The following is an 8,558-nucleotide window of genomic DNA, read 5'->3' on the forward strand; positions in this document are numbered from 1 at the left end:
AGTTCAAATAATAAACTCCTCACTTATTGTCGATTTTACCAGTCCTCTCCTCAGCGATCCACAACACAGCGTCTTAAACCATGAATATCATGTCTTTCTCCCCCATCTCCCTCAGCTGACCTGTGTGGTGCTTCAGAAATAATAACAGAATTGAGAACAGCAACAGCGGTGACAAGAGCTATTACAACGCCATGCAACACAACAACAGAGGACAGACAGCACTCCGCACCAGATGGGTGCTTCCTGTGCCAGGCAGGAAATGGCACTGAGCTCCCTTGCCATCATATTTTATTTTAGCAGAGAACAGAGATGATCATCACTTCATCCTCGACACATCCATCCCCCAACGGGTGAGCTGTAAATTCCTTTCAGTTTTTGTTTTTTTTGTTCTACTTCTCTGCGTGGATCCTACTTCAGTTGTTGTCATCGTTGGCAAGAAATATTGGGCTTATTCAAACTCTAAGATTTAGCCTCTGAGCCTTTCCTGTGCCTGCTGTGATGTCTCTCTGGGTAGAACAGAGATGAGCCTATTGCGGCTGACCACACACAGATGCGTACAACTGAATGACATATGTGCTAATGTGCACACAAACATAGGCTACTTACTTAAATGCAATTGTATACAACACAAAGCTCTAATACCATCCTGACAAAATTAAGTAGATTCCATGTTAATTTTATTAAATATACACTCCACGGATGTTACTGATGATGCTTGTCATGTGGAGTGCAATCCACCTGTGAAACAGTTGTATAATGTCCGCTGGGGGAGCTTTTTAAAGAAAAATAACCCTAAGGAGGTCTTCAGTGTGTTTTTGACTTTAGGTTGAGCTTGGACAGTTTACATTCAACAGAAAGCCTGTGTTACAGTCCAAAGACAAGTGTTTAAAAGACGTAGGCTATTAACAGATAGGAGCGTCTAACAAAAAGTCAACACTATCCAATTGCATTATGTTGTTATGTTATTAACAATCAGTGTCAAACAGCACCACATTAATTTACAAAGAGCCAGAGTAGCTCATAAAGGCCTTGACACTCCAAGCCGACCGTCGGGCCGTCAGCCCAACTAAGATGTGTGTGTACCACACCATTGTCAAGCGTCGGCCCTTGTCGGCCTTTTTTTGGCGGAAAACAAACAAGAGACTGTGACAGGCAAACACAAAGCTCCTTTCATTTTTCATCTTATCTGATCAATCTAATACACAGAAGAGCTGTCAAACTGGTCAGAAATGGTGTTTAAATGTTTCTTCTAAAAAACACACGTTTGAATGATTGGAATGACTATTTTTGCACATTATTATGTTCATAAGATGGCAAACGTACAACAATATATACATAACTACTTGTGAAGGGATATTTACATACTCCACATACCTACACATTACAAAATAAATGTTAATAAACTAATATCCTGTATCGAGATATTTAATATAAAGACCGTAATAGATCTCTTTCTCTGCGCCCTCTGCACCATTAAACAATTACCCCCCTAGCAATAACAATCAAGCTAGCTTTCTAGCCAGCCGGTCAACCTCTAAATTATGTAAATGTAACAACTTAATATTTAATATATAATTCTCATGTCACATCGTAGGAAAGCACATTGCCATCGCTAGATGTTTTTTGACTACTAATATTGTAAGGAACACTAACTTTGGGTCAAAGCAACCCATTGGCTTTGGTGGTTTTGCACTCGCAGTATATGTTATGTGTCTTACAGTTACCACTAGGCCCCAACAACAGTTTGTACAACCACTCAAGCACTTCTTAATAGCCCAAAATTACAAATGACAAACTTGCCTCAAAGGGCAATTACAGTCTGTACAAATCTGGCTTTTAATCATCGCTTTGGAGGAAAAAAAACTAAAAAGAACAAACTAGCAACAGAGGAGGGATCCCTCTTCCGGGATGGGCAGACATGCAATGTCATATAAACAGAGTGGAAGATTAAACAAACAACTGTGTGTGTGTGTGTGTGTGTGTGTGTGTGTGTGTGTGTGTGTGTGTGTTGTGTTGTGTGTTGTGTGTGTGTGTGTGTGTGTGTGTGTGTGTGTGTGTGTGTGTGTGTGCGTGCGCGCGTGTGAGAGAGAGAGAGACGGCTTCATCCCTGTGCTGCTTGGTGCAGATAATGTGCCCAGTTCTGCTGTGTAGGCCCTGTGTTGAACAGATGTCGTGGATGCTGATACTGTCCCTGTGCTGAGCATGAACAAATTACAGGCTGATTCATACGTGAACACACACACATGCTGCAAATATGACCTTCAGATTACAGATGGCTATCAGAGTCTGCCGGCTGGATTTGCAAGATGTAAAACACTGAGGGTGTAATCCAGCACGGGACAGAGGATAGTATAACATGGGGCAGGACGGGCACCAGATGGCGGATGTGTATGTATGTTAGAGGGAATGTTAAGCATGCTGAGGCACTGACATTGGGATTATGGTAGTGTGTTTTTGATGTTCCACAGATGGACCTGTAAGGTTTTGTCCTCAAAAGTAGATGCAGGTGGATAATAGCCCTAAACATGAAAAACACTGTTCTATTTCAACTTCTCTTTGCTCACGTTGCACCATGGCAGAAGGTTATGAACTTCCATTATTAGTTAATGGAGGCCTCCACTTATAGTGACCTTGAGTAGCATGTGAGCAGTAAGCTGAATAAGAGAATGCGAGCACGAGTGCTTTGACTTTCAACCTTGATTTCCCCGTGGTGTATGGGGAGTAATATCAGACAGATAGGGAGGAAGAGAGAACCAAAGAAAGAAACACAACCTGTAAAGAAGAAACAAAAGGGAAACAGTGTTGTCATATGAATGAGGCCTCGTTTAGTTCTTTGACTCACAAGGTCACAAGCCAATTAAGCTAGCATGCCATAATACGGTGTAACATCCTGGGGACGGTTTTCTCCTGCACATCCTTTTTCATTTCCCCTCCTCTCTTCTTTCCTCCCCTACTCCCGTCTCTTACATCGTTTTTGTCCTTCCCATAATTTCATCTCTTTGCACGTCATTAGCGAGCTAACGCCTAATGAATTTCTTATCTCTCTGAATTCAGTGGCTGTTGTGATAACGTTTATTGTGTTCAGTTTTACTATGCAACACTGTGTGTGTGTGTGTGTGTGTGTGTGTGTGTGTGTGTGTGTGTGTGTGTGTGTGAGTGTGAGTGTGAGTGAGAGTGTGAGTGTGAGTGAGTGTGAGTGAGAGTGTGTGTGAGAGTGTGTGTGTGTGAGAGTGTGTGTGTGAGTGTGTGTGTGAGTGAGTGTGTGAGTGAGTGAGGTGATGAAACAAACAGTGAGACATATTTAGAAAGTCAGTGGCGGAGAGAGCTCTCAACAGTGGTGGTTGTTTTGGTTGGGTATCATGCTACATTTAACTTTTTAAATGTGAACATAAATGAAAGTATTGAAATGTGTGTGAGGTGTAGAAGTGGATGGCAGCATACTGGGAGGGATACGGTACATGGTTACACAGAAGAACAGGTGGAGGGGATGACAGAATGAGGAGAGGAGGAAATTGAAAAAAATGCACAAAGGAGTGGCTGAACCTTTTTAAAAAGAGACCTTGAAAGCAAAAAGAAAATAGGAGCCACTTAGTAGAAACTGATACAGGAGGGAGGGGGGAAGAGGGAGCTCAGAGATATTAAACAGTAGAGAAAAAAGGAGAGGGAAAAAAAAGGATGGGAGGCAGATCGAAGGACAGAGCAGTGGCAGATGGGAAGGTTCTGGTCTGTTACTGATGTTCCTTCGAAGAATTAAAGTCCAGGAAGAACACACACACACACACACACACCCACACACACACACACACACACACACACACACACACACACACACACACACACACACACACACTGTCAGCTCAGTATAGGTGTTAGGGAAGGCCCCTGTAAACATCAGCAATCACCTACTGGCTTTCCTTCAGCAGTAGTTAGTGACTTAGTGACCCCTGAAACCCCTCACACACCGGCATTAGTAGTAGCGCACGGTCGATCCAGAGTGTCACCTCACTAACTACGGGCACACGCTCACACATATAGACATTACTTGCTCTAAGTGTTAAGCAAAATCCTCTGACACCTTTCCTGATAACCAAATGCACGTGGGGTGAGATATAAGGGGTAGGGAGGAGTGAGGAAAAGAGAAAAGGGAGGTTGAATGAAGAGCTAATAGCAGCTGTGTCACACTGTCAGCATTAGTGTAATGTGGTGTCAAAACAAGGCCTCATTGAGCACTTGAGCTGTATTTTATTTTTTTATCTATTTTTATGTATAAGGAGTACAGTAATACTATTGTGGCTTAGGAACCTGATTTCCTGTTGGTAGTCTTATATTGCATTTTATTCTTTTATGCCCTCTTAAACATGTAAGATATCCTTGTGTATCTAGAAAGGCATCTGCCAAATAAAATGTCTTATTATTATTATAAATGATAACATTACGCATTATGTTGTTGTTAGATTGGGGCATGTGTCATCTAAGCATGTCAGTAAAGATAATTGCATATTTCCCTTGCAAACTCCACCCACATTTAAAGGGTGGAAAACCACCTTATTGAGGTAAAATAATCACACGTAATAATAGTAAATAATAGCCATGATTCGGCCCTTTCTTTTATAAGGGAAGTCATGTAACTAACAAACACTAACCTTCAAAAATCTTGACAATTATAAGCAAACATTACATATGTTTTGAGCGAAGAATCTGGAGCCTAGAATCTAGTTTGAAAATTGTTATGGAGTCATAGTACAAAAAGATCAATCGATGAGTATTTAAAGCAGCATCATCCTCACTGACGGAGCAACAACATAAAATGCAAAGATACAAATCTTGCTTGCACTGATTTGCTGTGAATGCTTTCTTGAATCCCTCATATGCTAGAACTACATGCAAGGACTATTTTTTTCTCCTGTCATCATGTTTATTCATACTGCCAATGTTTTCCAGTTTAACACAGTAGTGCATCATCTGGTCTTTGAAAAGCACCTGTACCCTATAAGCATGGTAGATTAGCCTCCAACATACCTTGAAGGCAGTGATGTTACACACTAAATTGTTCTCTAATACTGCAAGGGTCTGGGGATACAGCAGTGCTTTAGTTAGAGTGTCAAACAAATTAGGCTCTTGTCCTCCGAAGCCTTTGAAGGAAAGAAAGAAAATTTAACTCAATCAATATGTTGAAGGACAACAGGCAGTGAGTGTGAAGAGAAGTGAGACACACACACATGCTTAAATCTCTCCCGAAATGAAGATCAGAAAGAGGTAAGCTATGTTTAGAAATGATTTTAACCCAAGTTAAGGCTATGAGGAAAAGAGAAGGCGTCTTGGGAGAGGCTAATGCTGGCTTTCATGCTTCAATTTAATGTCAAAATTCCACTTTGAGGCCATTTCATGTCTAGCCACTGAAGAAAGAATTCATTTGAGGATGCAGAAAGGGATACGTTAAGGCAACTCATGAGACTGTAATGAGGACTTTTTTTTTTGTTATCTCTCATTGTGAATACAATTTGTGTGAATCTGTGTGCAAATGAACACAGGTCATGCCGGTCATCCATCCATACATACATACATACATACATACATACATACATATAGATCCATCCTCATCGTCTTTTGTTCTCTTGCATGAGGAGTTTACACACCCCTCATCCAGTTCCGCACCTGCAGCTCAGACAGCCATTGCACATGGAGTAGCGAGTCTACACAAGGACCCAGAAGCCACAGTACATTACACACCCACTTCCCAGTCTCATCACAGTACAAGCAGCCAGAAAGCAGCCACCGTGTTGTTCGGCGCTGCAGTGCTTGCCAACTATCCCCATGTCCTGGGCAAGGCTGAAGTGGGCGCGGTCTGCAGAGAGCTGCTTAACTGCCTCAGCATGAACATCAGGAGCGCAATTCGGCTAGCTGTCCCCACGCATATGGCCCTGTTTTTCATTTTTGGGTGTACACAGTGGAAAGAAAAGGAGAGAGAAGGAGGTAGAGCTAAGGAATGAAAGAGGGGAAAGAAACAGAAATACAGAAACAAGATAGAAGGATAGGTTGAATAAGATAGATGGACAGGAAGAGAGACTGAGAGAAGAAAGAGACAGAGATGGAAAACCAGAGTGGCAAGAAATGAGTAATTGAGGGAGACAGAGAGAAAAGGGTTGAGAAGGTGTGAAATGCGAGAAGAGAGTTTAATTTGTTTTTCGGCAGTGTCGTGCCGTCACAGAAATGTGTTTACCAGCCCCTACTTTGCCATTAGTGACACTCGGGCGCTCCTGTAGAAGAAACCAAATAGGTTCATAACTGCCTCATGTATCCTCCAAATGTCCCTATAGCTCTCCGTCTGTTGGACTGTGCCCATCCGTATGTCTCCTCTCCTCACTTCATCCATCCCCCTCTGTCTGGCTCTGTCTCCCTTCTCTTTTTGTTTTTGTTTTCTCTCTCTTACTCTTGTCTGTTCCCCCCTTGTGCTCAGTCTTTCTCCAAGTTTGAACTGCTGCCTGTTGTCGTGATAGAAGGCTGACCCAGAAGTGCCACAGTGCAATGAGGGGTGGAGCGATGGAGAGCATGCAAATGAGAGTGCAGGATAGATACAGACAGGGCAGCAGTAGCTCAAGTCATGGGGACTTGGCTTGGGAACCGGAGGGTAGCCAATTCAATTCCACCAAGTACAGAGTGTTGACTAGTTGCTGGAGAGGTGCCAGCTTGCCTCCTGGGGTCTGTCGAGGTGCCTTTGAACAAGGCACTGAATTCCCAACTGCAACTTCTAAAATGGGACGCAGCTACAGAGTGACAGAGAGGAATAGTGAGCAAGACAAAAGGCCAGTATTGACTGTATTGCAGCAAGTCTCAATATTCACTTCTTTTCTCACCTTACTGAACATCTTTCTTGAGTCCCAACCCTGTCCTAACAAATCAAACCACAGAAGCTGGTGGTGAAAAATAGGGTTTTAGCCTGTACAAATATATATTTTGCATTCTTGCATTGCAGCTTGGTCTATCTTCTGACACTGCCAGTCGCTTTGATACAGTAGTACCTTTGACTTCACAGCACTTTAGTATTTCAACCTGGCTGCTTTTATCTCCTTTGCCTGCATAATAGCCTTAGTATCCATCTTGCTGCCATCCTCTGCAGGCTGTACTATGCCTTTTAGCAGCCTCCATGGCAGCTCTGTGTCTCTGCCAGCCCGTCGGCTTGCTCTCTCACCCAACGTTTCTTACGTACCGCTTTACTACCAGAAGCCCATCAATCTTCACATCCTTAAGGCTGGAACTAACATTGTGTGCTTACAGTAAATCTAAATAAGACATACTGTGGACCAGAAATGAGTGACACAAATAACAAAGAAAATGAGAACAGAAAATTTAGCTTGACAGATATAAGAAGACCAGTTTACAGTAGCAGAAAAAAATTTGGAATATTGGTGATAATGGATGATGAAGTTCTTGCTCGCTTGCATGCTTTCGGGTTTACAGTTCAGAGTCAAAAGCAGCCTGGAGGTGAAAGGTGTCACTACATTGAGTCTCACTGTGGCTGCTGCTAAACTCTTTCAAGGTGTTAGCTTCCTCTCATATTCTGGTGTCAGACCTGTCACAGAGCGCCACTCAAAGAGCGAGTCGGAACATACCCTCCGTTAATATTTTAACAGCTCAAACAGTTGGAGATCAGGCAGAGTGACAGGTACATATGAGGCAGATTGGATCCAAGGGTCAATACATGGAAGAGAGTTGGACCAAAGTGTTCTAGTCGGAGGTCTTTTTGAGTCAACATTCAGCATCGCTGTGTTGACTTAAAGATGTTGGCCGATTGCATCCGGGCAATATGGCAACCGTTTATTGATTATCATGAGATGATAAAATTGTAAAAGCTTTTTCTTTTGTTTCTTCTGGCATTCTGTAAGTATACGTTTTGTTTCTATTTTTTGTTTGTAGTGTTTGGGCTGGGTGGGGTTACTGTTTGCTTTGTTAGAAAAAAGAAAAAATTGATACGTGGATGTCCCGATTCTTCAATAAATGTGTGAGCGTGTGTGCATGCGTGTTGGGAGAAGCTTATGAATGGGAGGATTTAGGAGGGAAAAGTTGAAAAGTTGAAGCAGAAAGCTGCTGGAGGTAATCTTGTGGCCTACAGCTGATAACAGGGCTTTCCTCCTGGAGGCTCTTAACAAACGCCTGGACCACCATCAATCAACCATTAGGATTTTCACACAATTGTGCTACACCATTTTATACTTAAAGGTGCCCTGCTGCAGGAAACCGATTTTACTTGCATTTTTTGAAATAAGTTTGGTCCAAATGGGTTTGTGTTATGTCATGAATGTGAAAATAAACTGCTACCCCCTCTGTCAGCTCTAGCCACTGAAAAGAAATAAGCAGAGAAATCAGGCCAATTGCCAAAGTTGGTCAGTCTGATGGCATGTTGTCTGAGCTCATTACTATTCATGAGCTCGCCCAGTTGCGCTAGGTAAAGGATACTGATAGCCAGGCTGTCATTGGCTAGCTGTTAGCCAATCAGAGTGAAGCAATTTAGCTCAATGGATATTAATGAGAACTGGCACAAATCGAGCTGAGTCTTCCTG

The 8,558-nt window shown here is 42.5% G+C and overlaps 1 long non-coding RNA gene across 1 annotated transcript in view; it reads left to right on the forward strand.

Moving 5' to 3' along the window:
- LOC116670509 (uncharacterized) overlaps positions 1–8,558 on the forward strand; it is a 44,580-nt gene that overhangs the window by 1,607 nt on the left and 34,415 nt on the right. Inside the window, exon 2 of the long non-coding RNA XR_004327046.1 lies at positions 116–350. This is a non-coding gene — a long non-coding RNA (uncharacterized LOC116670509). The remainder of the gene's footprint in view (positions 1–115; positions 351–8,558) is intronic.

Source organism: Etheostoma spectabile, chromosome 20 (assembly GCF_008692095.1).
Source record: "Etheostoma spectabile isolate EspeVRDwgs_2016 chromosome 20, UIUC_Espe_1.0, whole genome shotgun sequence".
Classification (NCBI taxonomy): domain Eukaryota; kingdom Metazoa; phylum Chordata; class Actinopteri; order Perciformes; family Percidae; genus Etheostoma; species Etheostoma spectabile.